The sequence below is a fragment of the Marmota marmota genome, unplaced genomic scaffold, assembly GCF_001458135.2.
Source record: "Marmota marmota marmota unplaced genomic scaffold, marMar, whole genome shotgun sequence".
NCBI lineage: Eukaryota > Metazoa > Chordata > Mammalia > Rodentia > Sciuridae > Marmota > Marmota marmota.
In genome coordinates, this window is record NW_025999894.1 from 2,631,581 (window position 1) to 2,646,846 (window position 15,266).

General features: G+C 55.5%; 1 protein-coding gene across 2 annotated transcripts in view; it reads left to right on the forward strand.

The window, feature by feature from the left end:
- Positions 1-15,266, forward strand: part of Kcnj12 (potassium inwardly rectifying channel subfamily J member 12) — a 36,648-nt gene continuing 21,382 nt past the window's right edge. For both annotated transcript variants that reach the window (XM_015503520.2, XM_048795479.1), the window contains exon 1: positions 1-101. The gene's annotated coding sequence lies outside the window, so the exon portion shown is untranslated. The remainder of the gene's footprint in view (positions 102-15,266) is intronic.

Consider the following 15,266-nt stretch of genomic DNA (forward strand, 5'->3'; position numbering starts at 1 on the left):
CGGCGGCGGCGATGCAGCCAGCGCAGCGGCAGCCGGGGCCAGGAACGGCCGCCCGGAGCTCGGAGGACGCGGAGCGCGCCGCGCCCGGGCTACTGACTGAGGTAAGTGTGCGGCCGCGGGCGCACGGACCCCCCCCAGGAACCCGGCCCCCCAGCTCCCCGCAGGCCGCCTTCCCGGCCCGGTGTGCGCACGAGGCGGTGCAGCAACAGGGAAGGTGGGGCAGGAGGGTTCTTCCTCGCTCTCGTTTTTCATCTTTTTTTTTTTTTTTCCCTCCCTTGGTGAACCATCGAAGGAAATGCTGACTGCGAGCTTTTCTTCCTCTGCCATGTCTCCGGGTACTGCCACCAGGGAACTTTGCTCCGGGCTAACCTTCGTCCCGGGGGGCGCTCCGGAAAACTTTGAGGAGCCTCGGCCCCCCTCTGGCCGGTTTGCCTGAGGGGGGGCTCAGAAGGGAGCTACTTTGGCGCGCGGCTTTGGTCTCTCCAGGCGTGACCTTCCTAGAGACCCCACCATCAAGGTGGGGCCACTGAGAGGGCGCGTGGGATTTAGGAGCTGGCCTCTGGGATGTTCCCAGCTGGATACCAGCGGGGTCCTTGAAGTCGGTTCTCTTTCCGTCTCTTGTGCTCTAATGGAGTAAAAACATTCTGGAAATGGTTCTCAGCCAGAGGTTCGTTCTGCTTTGGGAGAAGCCCGCAGGGCTTCAGGGCAGAGGGTCCCTCCTGGGTGTGCATGCTTGCTCTAAGTGCCCTGGGGTGGGGGAAAAGCTGGAAGGGGATTCAGCGGCTCAAGGCAAGTGACAACTGGGGTGGGAAGCGCCTTGGGAGGGGGGGCTTCCAATGCGATTGGAGGCCTTGGCAGTGTCTGTGCCTCTGTGCACTTGTCATGTGAGTGTCTTAAAAACCTGTGTTACGAATGGGGTCACAGGAAAGTGTTTCTTTGGTGGTGGCCTCCCCTTCTGGGAGGTTCTACCTCCCTGCAGCCCGGACTTGTGGAGACTTGGAGCCTTCCCCTACCCGTTTCCCAGGGGGCGTACCCATCCTGGAATGTGGTGCTGTCTGGGGCCATTTCTAGTTTCTTCTTCACTCCCCTGTGCCCAGGTCTGAGCCTTGCTGTAAAGCGCTGGGGGACCTCCTGCTCCCCTACATCCGCGTCTCGGAACCGGGGTTCCTAGGCTCTGTCTCCCGGGAGCGCCAAGGCGCCCACACGCCGCTGAAATCGGCAGCCGCCTCCTCGAAGGTGCGAACCCAGAAGGCGTTAGCCTCCGGCCTAGCCTTGGCTCCCTCGCTGAGGTGCCAGCAAAGGCCAGCCCCTGGGTGCTGACCCCCCCACCCGGGACCGGACCCCAGCCTCACTTTGCGCTAGGTTGCACGTTGACAGCCCCCTTCTCACCCGAAGCTCCACCCTGGACCGCCGCCATGTGGCAGGAGAGAGACAGCTCAGCACCAGAGACTTGGGGTCTTTTGGACGAGTGCTCCCTCTTGTATTCTCAGAAGAGCCCCCTCCTTGTCTGCCAGGGACCTCCAAAGACACTTCTCATTATAGTCTATATCGCAGTTTTCTGGTGGCCCCTCCCACCAGCTAGGGGACCTCAGGTTGGCTGCCGGGCGCGGGGGGGGGGGTACCCTGGAAGGGCTGGCATCAGGTGGGGCCAGGCCTCTTGAGAGAGAGCATGGTGTGAAGGGGGAGGAGCTTGAGCATCCTTGCCCACAAGGAGGTTGGGCTGCAGTGTGCTGGACCACAAGGAAGGGCTCTCTTCTCCTCTAGGGCACTGCTGTGCACATACAGTAGGCGCTCTCTAAATGTTGAGAGTTGGCCCAGGCCTAGAAGAAGTGCAATCCAAGTTTCAGATCACCTCCTTGTTCCCCTCCCTGGTGAGAGCATAGTTGAGCTCCTTCCTCAGCTCTGAAGAGAATGAGTCTTCTCTTGGGGAAGGCCTGAGTTTGTCGGGCTGTCTCTGGATGCTGGCTGTGCCCAAATGCCATGTCAGATCTCCACAGGGCCACCTGGTGACGGAGGCAGGGGTCCCTCCAGGCGTATACCTGGTGGAGGGATGTTCAGGGGGCTGAGCTGTGCTGGAGAAGCCTTGCAGCAGGTTGGGTTGAAATCAACCTTTAGGTAGCTCTCCCCTAGCCTGGGGCTGCCCTGCCAGCCTTCCTGCCCGGGGGCTACCATATCCCGTTCCCCAAGTCTGCTCCAAGAAGGACGGGGTGACAGTAGGTGGCCCTGAAGACAGTGAAATAATAACAACAGCAGTGATAATAGTAACCCCAGTATCGGGGGCAGCAGCACCCTGCAGCGCTGCATACAGCACTGGGCCAGCCGGCCTGTGTGCAGTTTCCTCTTCTCTGGCCAGGCCTCTGGTGCCCTGGGCCACAGTTGGCAACACCATGCATGGTACCTGGAGGCCTTGGCACAAGGTAGGGGGGCGAAAGTGACTTTGTTGTCACTCCTAGGAACCCTTATGGTGACTTGCTAGGCCTGCAGGCAGGGGCTGCTGCGGCACCTCTGTGCTCGCCCAGCGGTCCCCCTCAGCCCCCATGTGCCCAGGAACTCTGGGCTGGGCCCTCCCTTTGACAGGTGCACCTGGTGCCTGTGGCTGAGACTTGGCCAGGGCTTTCCTGTGAGTGACACATGGGCACACCTGCCTGTCCCCTGGGGCCTGCTGCTGGAGCCCTGCCACGGCTGGCACCAGGGAGAGGCTGGGAGGGGGTGCAGCTCATGGGCAGCAGGAGGGGTGGAGGCTGGGCTGGCCGTGCGGAAGGTGTGGTGGGCGTGGGCTCGGCCCCACAGAGGCTGCTGTGGGGGATTGGCAGTGTGGTAGGGAGCCTGCGGAGGGGAAGGCTGCAGATGAAAGCTAGCCGCCTGAGAACTGGGCCGCGGGCAGGGCGGCCGGAGGCTTCAAGAGGAGCCATGGGGTTGGGGGTGGGGGGACTGGGTGGGGGCAGGTGGGTTTTCTGGAGGAGCCAGGCCTCAGGCAGGACCAGAGCCCTTACTGGGCACACTGGCTGAGGGCCCAGCGCTCTGCTAGTTGATTTAATTTCCTAATGGCTTGCCAGTGCAGAGGGTGGCATTAGCTTCATTCTACAGATGGGATTGGAGGCTGAGGAGGCTCTGGAGGGGCCATAAGCTGTGAGCCTCTGACCCAGAGCCCTGGAACTTTCCTAGGCGCTGACCTTACTCTTCCTTGCTCAGCAGACACCCCACCCAGGAGTATGTATGTACCAGGCTGGCTTTAGCTACCTGGCCCCCTGAGAAAGGTCCCACACAGGCCCTGGGGGCCTGCCATTCCAGCCCCCAGAGAGCTTCATCCTCAGGACCTAGTGAAGGCCTGGCACGTAGTAGGTGCTCAGTAAATGTCCAAAGATGCTTCAGTGACTCTGGCTTTGCTGGACTGGCATGAATTGTGGAGGCACGTGCTCTGGGGTTGAAGTGCCCCGTGGTCCTCCGTGCAGTGTGTCCAGCATACACAGAAGTGCTTCATACATGGCTGTTGAATGAATGGCTCTCACTATGTGGGAGGGAGACTCGAGGGAAGCAGTGCCAGGGAGGAGGTGGGGTGAGGGAGATGCACTTCTCTGGGCCTCGCTTCTCTTGGCCTTGGTTTCTTGACCGTGCAGTGGATCTGATGCCCCAGCCACAGGAAGGCCCCTGGGATTACCTGGGATGGGGAAGTAGAAATGTGAGCTTTGGTGTGTGTACCTCTGAGGGCCAGGGGTGGTGGTGTCGGCAGAAATGAGGGTGCGAGGACCTTGCAGACCCTGGCCCGGGCCCCTGCCCTCCCGTGTATAGTAGGTGCTCAGTAAACACATCGGGTGGAATGGGCAGCTTCAGACACGCATCATGCCTAACACCCAGCCAATGCTCAGTAGCCATGGTAGCTAGAATTGCTGCCCATTCTGCAGAGGAGAAGACTGAACCTCAGAAGGATGACATCACTGCTCCAGAATTGTAGACTTGTCCAGGGCAGAGCTGAGATTCAGGCCTTTCCTCCGGGCCTTTGGCCTACCGTCTGTTCGGCTACGGGGAGAAGGAGTTGGGTTTATGTCAAGCTTCTCTTCTGGACTGAATTCTTTGTATCGGTGCCCTCACTGTCTGCAAGTTCTGAGCTTCGTCACGTCCCCGGCACCTGGCCTGCTTCCAGCTCACGATGTCCCTGCCCCAACCCTGCAAGAAGGGGCAGAAGCTGTTCCCATTGCAGATCTAAGTGCACTGAGGCCCAGGGAGACGGACCTCTCAACCTTCAGTGGATTTTTTTTTTTTTTTTTGAGTTAGTGAATCTTAGCTTCCTTCCGTACAAATCATAAAAATGTATGGAGGCCTCAGGAGGTGGGGTTGGGTGGGAGGTCTCCATTCCTGGCCCAGTTTAGCATTTTCACACTTCTGGCTGTGTGTGTTTTGTGTCAGTGCACTTGACTTTTATTTTTCAGCCTCTTTTTGGACACACCACCCAGGTTTATATGCACACACACACGTATATGTATATTATAGATGTCTATTAGTTTTTTAAAATTGGCGCTGATCAACGTTAGCAGCTTCCTAGTTGTCAAGAGACCCAGATGCACACTGGTTAGTTCATATTTGGTGGCCTCTGAAAAGACAGGGCTTGTGTTTCCAACATGAGCCACTTAGTGGTGAGCCACTTAGCTCAGCCAGGTGTGCAGGGACAGGTCACCAGTTCCTGAAGTTCACCTGGACACAGAAGACGGACCAGGAAATGGNCTTGGCATCGCCCAAGGAGCAGGGTGGGGGGACCTGATGGGTCACATGGAGGGCAGAGACAGGGTGGACACCTGGGGCTTCAGGGGGTGCTGGAGTCCTGAGGCAGGTGACGAATGCTCATTGGTGGGGCTTCCGAGAGGTCCTGGCTTCAGCCATATGGAAATAGGGCCTAGGTAGGGCTGGGGTGCGGCAAACTCAGGGAATACACCCCTCTTCTAGGCCATCCTCGGGCCCATCTCTGTTCTTTCCGGCCTCTCCCTTCCCTTCCCAGAGAATCCTAGGGATCTTGCCTTATCACATGTCTGTGCTGTGGGGCCCGAGGAGGTCACATCTTAGCATCATTCGTGTTTACAACAAATAGCTCTTGAGATCTTGCTCTGTGCTTCGTCCTTGGCCAGGAGTCACGATGTGGCAGTGCACAAGACGCCCCCCCCCCCAGCTCTCGTGGGGCTGGTATCTCGGTGGGTGAGGGAGGTTCCAATGGACAAGTAAACCAACTCAGGAAGAGTGCCCATATTCCTTTGTCACTTATTACAATTTGTAATTGCAAGAGGGTTGCATGCTCCTGGTTAAGTATCTAGCCATTGGCAGGGTGGAAAGTGAACCCCTCCTTCTCAAATTCTGTTTCTCACTCCCTCCCCCCCCCCAAAAAAAGCTTCGTGTTCTTGAGGGGACCATCATTAGAGAACGTTCTGGATTTTCTCAGTGGTTGTGCAAATGTTAGTATGCTAAGGAGGCATATAAGCATGCTAATTTCCCTCCTCCCTTCTTTCCTTCCTTCCCATCCATGCCACTGTGTCCCCTGACTGTGTGGTGTCCTAATGCCTGATGGACCCACGGCTCTCATCCCGTCTTCTTTGCATATGGGTTGCGGGCTGAGTCACCGAGTCTCCGGATCACAGAATCCTAGTTGTGGAGTCTTTGAATGCGTGCCGAGCCACTGAGGTTCACGCATCATGGATTCTTTTGTAGAGTTTTAGCAGCTTTGAAGAAACAGGAAACCTGAACTGCAGAATTGGAGCATCTTAGCACCAGGAGAGGTGCTGACTCTTTGCCTAGATACCTCCTTTCTCAGATCCCACTAGCAATTTCGAAGGTCCCCTGGCTCCATTTCTAGAATTCTGGGTTTGGAGGGGCGTCTGGGAATTCACTTTCTAATTTTGCCCAGTAGCCATTCTTTGCTGCAGTCTAGCCCCCAGGCCCCCAGGGCAGGTCCCATTCCTTTGAGGCTGTGGAATTTATGGGGTGAGTCCAGCTTCCTCTTAGGGCAGAGTGAGCCCCCCACTTGGATTCCCAAGGGGGAGCACCCACTACTTCTCCAGATAGACTCTTTGCTTCTCTGGTGCCCTTGACCTCTCAGAGGGAGAATCACTGGCTTCTTCACCGTCTTCAGATGAAGATCCTTTGTCCTGAGGAGGGTCACTCCCCGATCTTCTGGGAGACCCGCATCACTGTGCCTCTCTCCTGTTCGGCCACCCTGTCATCCCCGAAGGAATGATTTGAGAAGAATTGGGCTCCTACTTAGGAAGAATCCGATGCCCTGATTCTGGGGGGAGGTGATAATGACCCCCCCTAGTGTTCTTCCTCTTCAAGCTTCAGTTTCTCCATTTGTGAAATGGGCACCAGCCTCCCGCCTGAGTGCGTTGGCTCTGTGGGCAGGGCAGGACAGCGCAGGGCAGGGCGGCTTCCTCTCCTCCCTGCGCCTCTCTGCTGTGTGGCCGGAGGCTCAGCCACGCCATCCCTTTACCCTGCTGGGTCTCAAGCTGTCAAGAGCACCTGCCAGACAGAGCAGCCAGGTCCCTCCGTGGGCCATGGGAGATTTGAGGATCATCTCAGGGAGCGTCCCCAGGAACCTGTGCCGCAGTCTTAGCGTGACCCAAGCCCCCCTCTGGGGATGCAGTGACAGAGGACTGACACCCTGATGCGTGCCCTCTTCCTTTCCTCTGCTGGGCGTGAGCTGGCCTGGGTCTGATGAGCTAGAGCTTCGTCCATTTAGGGGTCTTGGCTCTGACCCCACAGCAGATGCCCTGGCCCTGTAGCACCAGGACCCGATGACCAGGCTCTGGGCTTATCCCGACCCTGTTGCCTCCTGATGGCCTCAGAGCCAGCTGTAGTAGCTAGGTGAGGACACCCCAAGTGGAGCTAGGGTAGACAGGGAGGAAATTGGGAGGACAGGGCAGTGGTGGGGTGCGGGAGTCCTGGGAGCTGTGGCTTGAGGCTGTGCTTTAGTGTGTCACCTGTGAAATGGGAACACGAGAGAAAAATGGGTTGAACAAATTCATACGCCTGATGATGTGTCTGGGAGAGGGTGGAAAGATCGAGGGGCAGGAGTCTGGAGGGACAGTCAGCCAGGTCCAGGCAGTGACTGCAGGAGCACTCTGGACCCTGTGTCAGTTTTCCTGTGGCTATGTCAGCCATGATGCCACCCTGGGGGCTCAAAACAGAACAAGTTGAGGGCTGGGGTTGTGGCTCAGCGGTAAAGCGCTCGCCTAGCACATGTGAGGCCCTGGGTTTGATCCTCAGCACCACATAAAAATAAATAAATAAAGGTATTGTGTCCAACTACAACTAAAAAATTTAAAAAAAAAGAACAAGTTGAACATCTCTTATCTGAAATGCTGGGATGAGAAGTATTTCAGTTGTTTTTAAAAAAAATTTGTAATATATTCATATACATAATGAGATGTCTTGGGGATGGGACCCAAATCTAAGCATGTATCGATGTGTTTCATATACGTCTTAAGACGCATGACCTGAAAGTAGGTTTACATAATATCTTCACTAATTTTATTATTATTTAACAAAGTTTCATGGTATGGAATTTTCCACCTGCAGTGTCATGTCAGGGTTCAAAAATGTTGGAGGTTTGAGCATTTGAGATTTTGGATTTTGGGATGAAGGATGCTCAAAAACTGGTGCAAATGTGCCTTCCAGTTTTGGTGGCCCGAAGTTTAGGATCCTGGTGTGGACGTGTTGGTTCCTTCTGTCACCTCTGAGAGACAGTTGTTCTGGGTCTCTCCTGGCTTTTAGTGTCTGCTGGCCGTCCGCAATGACCCTTGGTTTGTAGCTTCGTGGCTTTCTCCTTAGACTATCTTTCCTTCTCTTAGAAAGGTGCTTGGGTTGGATTTAAGAACCACCCTAATTCCGGGGAGTTCATCTCTGGACCTTTAAGTTATTTACATTTGCAAAAAAAAATCCTTTACCTACATAAGGTCACGTTCACAGTTTCCAGGTGGACATATCTTTTGTCGACCCACAACACATGGTCTTACCTGGAAATACCACCCTGTATCTTGATATTTTCTTCTTCAAAGAAAAATAGAGTAGCCAGGTGTGGGTGGCCCGCTCCTGTAATCCCAACTGCTCGGGAGACTGAGGCAGGAGGATTCCAAGTTTGGAGGCCAGCCTGGGCAACTTAGCGAGACACTGTCTAAAAACAAAGATCATTGTATTGTCATGAGCAGCTAATAAAAAAAAAATTAAAAAAAAGAAAAATCAAAAGAAAGCAATTCACAAAAAGCATGACATTATTTAAATATCGGAAACAAAAATAAACAATGTACATGATCGTAAAAAAAATAATAAAAAATAAAAATAAAAAGGGCTGGGGGCGTAGATCAGCGGTAGAGCACTTGCCTAGGTTGTGCAAGGTCCTGGGTTTCATCCCTAGCACTGGGGAAAACAAAGTCTTAAAAAAAAAAAAAGAGAGAAATGTTCTTTTCGGGCAATCTACCTTGGAGACACATACCATTGGGGTTCTGTTTGTTGGTCGGTGCCACTTACCATCTGTATGTCCTTGGGCAGATGACCCAGCAGCTCTGTGTCATGGAGATAGTAATGGCCCTTTCCCTGTGGGGCTGCTAGGAGCAATCAGTTCTCAGGCAGCCCTGGGACAAGGGGAGGGTGTGGGAGACAACGCCTTTTATGATTACAGCAATCAGTAAAATGGCTTTAAAAATCGGACTGGTATTTCCGGAAGAGGCTGAGTTTCCATTTGGTTAACCTGCCTCACTTGTGATGTACTCACTTCTAGGTCTCTATCCAGCCTGGCGGGGAGGCTATTGTTAACATACTGCTGCTGCAATAATGTGACACTTAGGTCCTGGTGCCTGGGCAGTCCCAACAGAAAGTTCTGGAAAAGCGGTCTTGCCAGGTTGAAGGGGCTGTGCCTTTGTGACTTTGTGAGCTGTTACCACTGTGCCCTCCAATGGGGTCGTGCTGGTTTGGGGTTTGTGTGTATGCCTCTGCCACGGCCCACCTCCCAGTTTGCAGACAGGGAGGTCTAACAGGGGAGTGTATTTCTCTTGGTTCAGAGGTGGGACATCTTTCCATGTTAATGTATCTTCTTGAGGTTTCTTCTCTGGCAGGCAGGGTGGGGGGTATTTTCAGACTTCCATATCCACCCCCCCACCATAGGGAGTCAGGTGGGATGTCCCTGCCTCATGGCGGGGGGGAGACTTCTCACCCTACAGGGGTCTTCGTGGCTGACTTCAGGGACAGGGAGCTGCTGCCCCACTTCACAGAGGACCTGGGTGTGGGCCAGGCTGGCATGGATCTAAGTGGGGGTCACCCACTTGCTGGGTGACCTCATGCTTATTTTTCCAGCATCCCTGCCTGTGCCTAGAGTCTAAGGGGTCCAGGGACTTTTGAGTTTCTCCATTAGCTGCAGTCATGGGAGGTGAGGTTGGGTTTTACTCCTTCAGATCCCCTCCCTGGGCCACCAGCCAGGCATGTCCCCCTAGAGGTGGCCTGTGTTTTTTTTTTGATGGCTCACTGTGATGCGCTGGCCTGCCGCCTGCCTCTCCCTGGGCTCCTGGCCACCATCAGGATATTTTTGGGGGCTCCAGCACAGCACATGCCTGATGGTGGATTCAGTATGCCGCGGTGTCACTGGGCGCCCTTTACTTCTCAGGAAGTGGCGCGACGTCTCCCTGAGATTTGGCACCCAAATATAATAATGAAAATGACTGTTTACCCCACATCTGCTTGTGCCAGGCGCTGTGCTCAGTCCTTTCCCGAACATTATCTCATTTAATTCTCAAAAATGTCCTGGTTGGACGAGGAAAAGAGGCTTGAGAGATGGGAGCTGCTCAGGGAGGCAGGTGGCCAAATCCGATTTCAGCTCAGATCCGGAAGCCCCACAGGAGGAGGCCCAGGGCCACGCTGGGTTCTCCCTTAGTAGGAGGGAGACCCCTGGCCCTAGGATCCTAGGAGATGTCTTGTCCCAGAGAGTGTCTCTGGCTTAGAGTGACCACACTGGGCGTGGGCCAGGCTGGCATGGATTGAAGTGGGGGGGGTCACCCACTTGCTGGGTGACCTGAGCAGCCTCTTATTTCCCTAATCTGAGAAACAGGCCTAAACAGGCTCTTATTGTATGGGATATGTTCCAGGGCTTAGGACTGTTTTGGAATTGTAGATGGCAGAGGGCTCTCTGGGTCCTTCCCATGAAGAACAAACCGAGGCCCGGAGAAGGGGAGGGATTGACAGAGCTAATGTCCACCCTGGGTGACCTGTGGCCTTCCATCCCCCTTGTGACCTCAGCCACCAAGTGCAGGCTGGTCCTGTTGACTGCTCTCTTGCCAAATGCCAGGCTAGAAGACAGGCCATTGTTTGAGCCCTTTGGACTCATGTAAGGAGAAGGTGGAGGCCAAAGTCCTTACAAAAACTCTTGGGGAGTGTGTTGCCCCCATAAATTTCTTAGATAGTGACAGGCCTGGCCTTTCCTTCTATTTCATGTCTCCGAGAACCCTCTGCTCACCAGAGCTGGGCTTCCAGGTTCTGTGGAGGTGAAGTGTGGGCCTGTCTGTCTTTCCAGAAATCTGTCTGTAAGTAAGTATTGCAGGATGCTCCAGGATGTGATGGGGCCGCTTTGTCACTTGGGGGGACAGTTGAGTTGTTGGTTGCTTATGAATTCATCCACGGTTTGACTTGGGGATCCCTAATCCTGTGGGTAAGCAGCTGTCCCCACAGATCCCTGGGTTGAGTAGAAGTCTCTGCAGAGGGCTGGGTATTGAGCAGAGAAGGCTTCCAGGGGAAGGGACTCTGGGTGCTTGCCTTCTGGGGGTTACTGTCACACCTGTGCCCTCCAGAAGAGGCGTGTCCAGCCCCGGGAACCCTCAGAGGGCTTTTCAGAGCCGTCCCTGGGGACTTAGGCACAGAGGTCTTCAGCCATCTGCCTCTTGGGAGCCCCTAGATACTTGCAAGGGAGCACAAATTAAAAAAATACCAAGCCCTGAGCACGGTCACAGTCCTGGCAGCTAGGGTGGCCCTCTGTGTCACAGACCCCTCTGCTCACTGCCAGGAGGCCTGCTTCTGAGCTTGGGGTGTCATCCTGGACCCTCCCCTTCCCTCCTATTCCAGAACTTGAGCTCCCTTCCGGGGACCACCTTCCTGTCTCTTTAAGGTCCCAGACCCTCCGGACAGTGTGACTGTTCCTCTCACTGGGAAAATCAAAGAAGAGACTTTCCACTGGCCCCACCAGGATGGCTCACCTTCTGGGACCCGCCTTTCCCCTCCCTGAAGACAGCTTGTTACCCCGCTGTCTCTCGGGGGCCTGGCACCTGTCACATACCCAAGGCCATCGCTGTGTCCAGGCTCCCTCTTACCGCTGGACCCTTCCCTAGATGCTGGTCAGGAATGATTCCTTGCAGAGGTGACCACTGAGAGCCCACAGGGCGGGGGCGGGGGGCTGGCATGGCTCCCACTGGCCTCAGGACACTCTAGGGGACAAAACAGAGTTCTGCCCCAGGGAGCTTATGTTCCAAGGGCAAGGACCATATAGACTCCATCTGAGCAGAGACCTGCAGGCAATCAGGGAGGGAGTGGGAGGGGGGTCCGAAGGAAGAGGGGCCACGGGAACAGTATTTCTTGCATTCTCTTGTTCTTACAGCAGTGAGCATACCTCCCCCGTGGCCTGGTCTAGGGGTAGCCATGTCTCTGCTGAGGGCTGTTGGGTTTGGATTTGTCGGGCTGTGATTTCGTTCAACCTTTGTGTGTCTCTTCATCTCCCGTTTTTTTTTTTTTGGTCGGGAGTTGAAGTTCATATCATATAAAAGGAACCCTATTAGGCTGGGCATGGTGGCGCACGCCTGTCACCCTAGCGATATAGGAGGCAGAGGCCGAAGGATCCCAAGTTCAAGGTCAGCCTCAGCAACGTATGGAGACCCTCGGCAATTTAGCAAGAGCCGGTCTCAGAATAAAAGCTAAAAAGGTCTGGGGATCTAGATGCGTGGTAAGGCTTCTGTGGGTTCCATCTCTGTTACCAAAAAGAAAGAAAGAAAGAAAGAAAAAAAAAAGGTCAAATGAACCATTTTGAAGTGAACATTTCAGGAGCAGGGAGGGCACTCAAGATGTTGTGCATTGACCGCTTCTGTCTAGTCCCCCAAGACATTTCCTAACCCCAATAGTAAACCCCGTAGCCATCTGCAGTTCCTCTTGATTCCCTCCCTGCAATCACCAGGCTGCTTTCTGTATCTGGATTTTCCCAGTCAGGACATTTCATGGAGCATGTGGCTCTTGGTGCCTGGCTTCTTTCATGTAGCGTCCTGGTTTCAAGGTTCACCCGTGTTGCAGTGTGTGTCAGAATGCTGGACAGCACACCACTGTGTGGACAGACCCCACAGAATTTTTGTCCGCGTGTCACTTGATGGACACCAGGGTTATTTCCACCTTTTGGCGGTTGGGACCGAGGCTGCGGTGCACAGTCGCGTGCATGGCTTTGTTTGAACACCTGTCTCGATTGTCTTGCTGTATACCCAGGAGTGGCATTGCAGGGGCAGGTGGTAGCTGTGATTCACTTTTGAGGATCGGTCTTTGAAAGCTGTCTCCCGGCTCGAGAGCCTGTGCTCTTGACCTTCCTCTGGCCTCTGCCTCGTCTCTGGGCTCCCTCTGCCCACAGAACTCCTCTCTGGGGTTCCTTTGCTTACCCCAACTTCTTTTCTTGACCTTCGCCACTTCGATGTCTCTGAAAATATTCACAACAGGGTCTTGGTGCTCTGGGGTGTCACCTGGGCCTGCCTTACTGTTCACTCCGTGGCTCTGTGAAAGCCTCCTGGCCTGGAAGCCTGGCTCCCTGACCCTCCATCCCCTTCTTCCCACTCCTTCCCCAGGGCTCAGGCCTCTTCTTATCCACACTCCTTCCCCGGCACCCCTTGGCCAGCCCTGGGCTCTGCACCCTGGGATCATCTCTAGCCCAGATTTTACTTGCCATAGTGACCCCTCCCCTGGAGGTCAGCACTGGCTCTGACCTCTGAACCTCCACCCTTCCCTGGAAGTTGGGGCTGCTGCGTGCTGAGCGACCTCAGTGGGATGGTTACAGTCACCGTCCAGGCCTGGCCTGCTCTGGTTAGTGGGTGGGGAGGGCTGAGCTTGGGGCCCATGGTTGGGGTTGGCTGGGCGGCTCCCAGCTGTGGCATTACTGTGGCTGTGGGTCTGGGCACTCCTCACCTGAGAAACAGCACAGGGACTGTAGTCTCCCTCCTAGGGTTGTGGTTACCGTGACCCAGGCTGACTTGTGCCCGGGGCTGGGAGTGGGGCTTGTGGAGGAGTCCAGGGCAGCTCTCTTCCTGAGTTGCTGTGACTTCTCTGGGTCATGCCACCAGCGCTTCTCAGCTCCAGCTTACACCTGCCCATCCAAGTCCCAGTGTTATCGTGTGTCTGGGGGTTCCCCCAGGTCTGGCACGGAGTTGGCGATCCGTGTGTGTTTACTTGGGGTCACAGTCTGTTGGCTGGGACCCACCAGGGAAGGACCAGTCTAGTTGCTCGAAAGGGTCACCAAGCAGACAGATGATAGATGGACAGATGCCCCCAACAGGAGCCCTCTCCCTTTGTGTTGCACCCCCAAGCTGCAGCTGCTCGAGGCGGGGGGCACAGTCGCAGCGGATCCCCCACCCCCTAATCAGCCTGTCAGCATTGAGGGCTGGCAGGAGCCCCCACTGGGGCTGTGCCCGAAGGCTATATTTGGAGGGGCTCCAAGCCAGCTGCTCCCCTCAGTCTGGGGTTCTTCTGCTGTGTATAGTGGGGGTTTCGTGGGCCCCGACCCTTCTTGCGAGTGAAGGAGGCTTTCTCAGCCAGTGAAGCCCAGGCAAGTGGGTTCAGGAGATGGGGCCCGGGGTGGATCGTGTAGACCAGGTTTGGCTGTCTACACTGCAGATGGTATAGATGTTGGTCGCTACAGCACTGGGGCAGCGTGGGCAGATGTGGGTTGTGAAGATAGCTGGAAAGGCTGACGGTGTGAGCAGCACTGAAGTGCGGCCTTAGTTGTGTGGGCTCTGGGACCATGGGGAGGACCTGGGCAGCGTCCACCTGCCTGAACTTTGCAGGCACAGCGAGTGGCGTGCTGCGTAGACACCTGTGCGTGGACAGTCACAGGTAGGGAGGGCATTTGTGGACAACCTGGGGCCCCAGGTCCCACGGACCTATCGCTCCCTTGCACTCTGTGTTCTGAACCTTAGGAACTTCTGTCCCCTCCTGTGCAGCCCGCTGCCCCGGGAGGGGTCACTCCTCCCACTGCAGAGTTGAAATCTCAAACCCACACGTGTCTCCTGTGACGTCCCTGGCGAGGCTGCCTCTGTTGTACCCCCTGCCCGCCCACCTTGGCTGCTGGGGCTTGTAGAAGCACATGGGTCAGAGGCTCACGTAGCTTGAAAGTTTAACTGGTGTTGGAACCTCGATGTCACATAATAGCCTTGGAAAGTGTTAGGGTTCTTGTTCTCCACTGTGTGGATGAGGACCCCGAGGGATTTGGGGAGGGGGTGCTCCTGATGCTTCCCTGAGCTATGATCAAAGGATCCAGCCCTCAGAAGCCCAGCTTCGGGACCCTCCCAAATGATCTGTACCCGTGGCTGGATGTGCCCCCCCCCGCGGCTGGCCCTGCTACCCCCCTGTTCCTCGGCTTCTGCAGCCCCTTGAGGGCCCCTCCACCATGTCCTTGAGCACCCACTCTCTCCAGCACGTGGTCTTGTTGCACTTAGACCCCCTAAGGTCCAGCTCCCTGCTTTCTGTTCCGGTATTAGGGATTGGACCCAGGGGCTCCCACAGGCTAGGCAGAGGCTCAATCACCAAGCTGCCTCCCCAGCCCTTTTTATTTTATTTTGAGACCGGGTCTTGATAACTTTCTCAGGCTGACCTCGAGCTTGCGATCCTCCTGCCTCAGCCTCTCAGTGGCTGGGATTACAGGCGTGTGCCTCCATACCTGGCTCCCAAGGCCCGTATTAGACCCAGAGTGCACAATTGGATCTCGTAGATCAGCTGTCATACCCGTAATCCCCTGCTACCTAGCCCCCACCCTGAGCATTGGGGCATACGCCTGGCCCATGGTCCGAGGCTGGGAACATCCTCCCCGGGCCACTTAGCTGTGCTTGTGCTCCTCAGAATGTGGCTTCTCCAAGCTCAGATTTATGAGGGTGCGACGGTGGGCACCGTCCCTCTGTAGGGCACTAGTGCTAGGTTTTTCCTTTCCCACCCACTGAGCTGGGAGAGGCCACAGAGGATGTGCTGGAACAGACGGGGTGCTGGGGTCTGAGCAGTGGTCCACTTGAGTCTCAGTG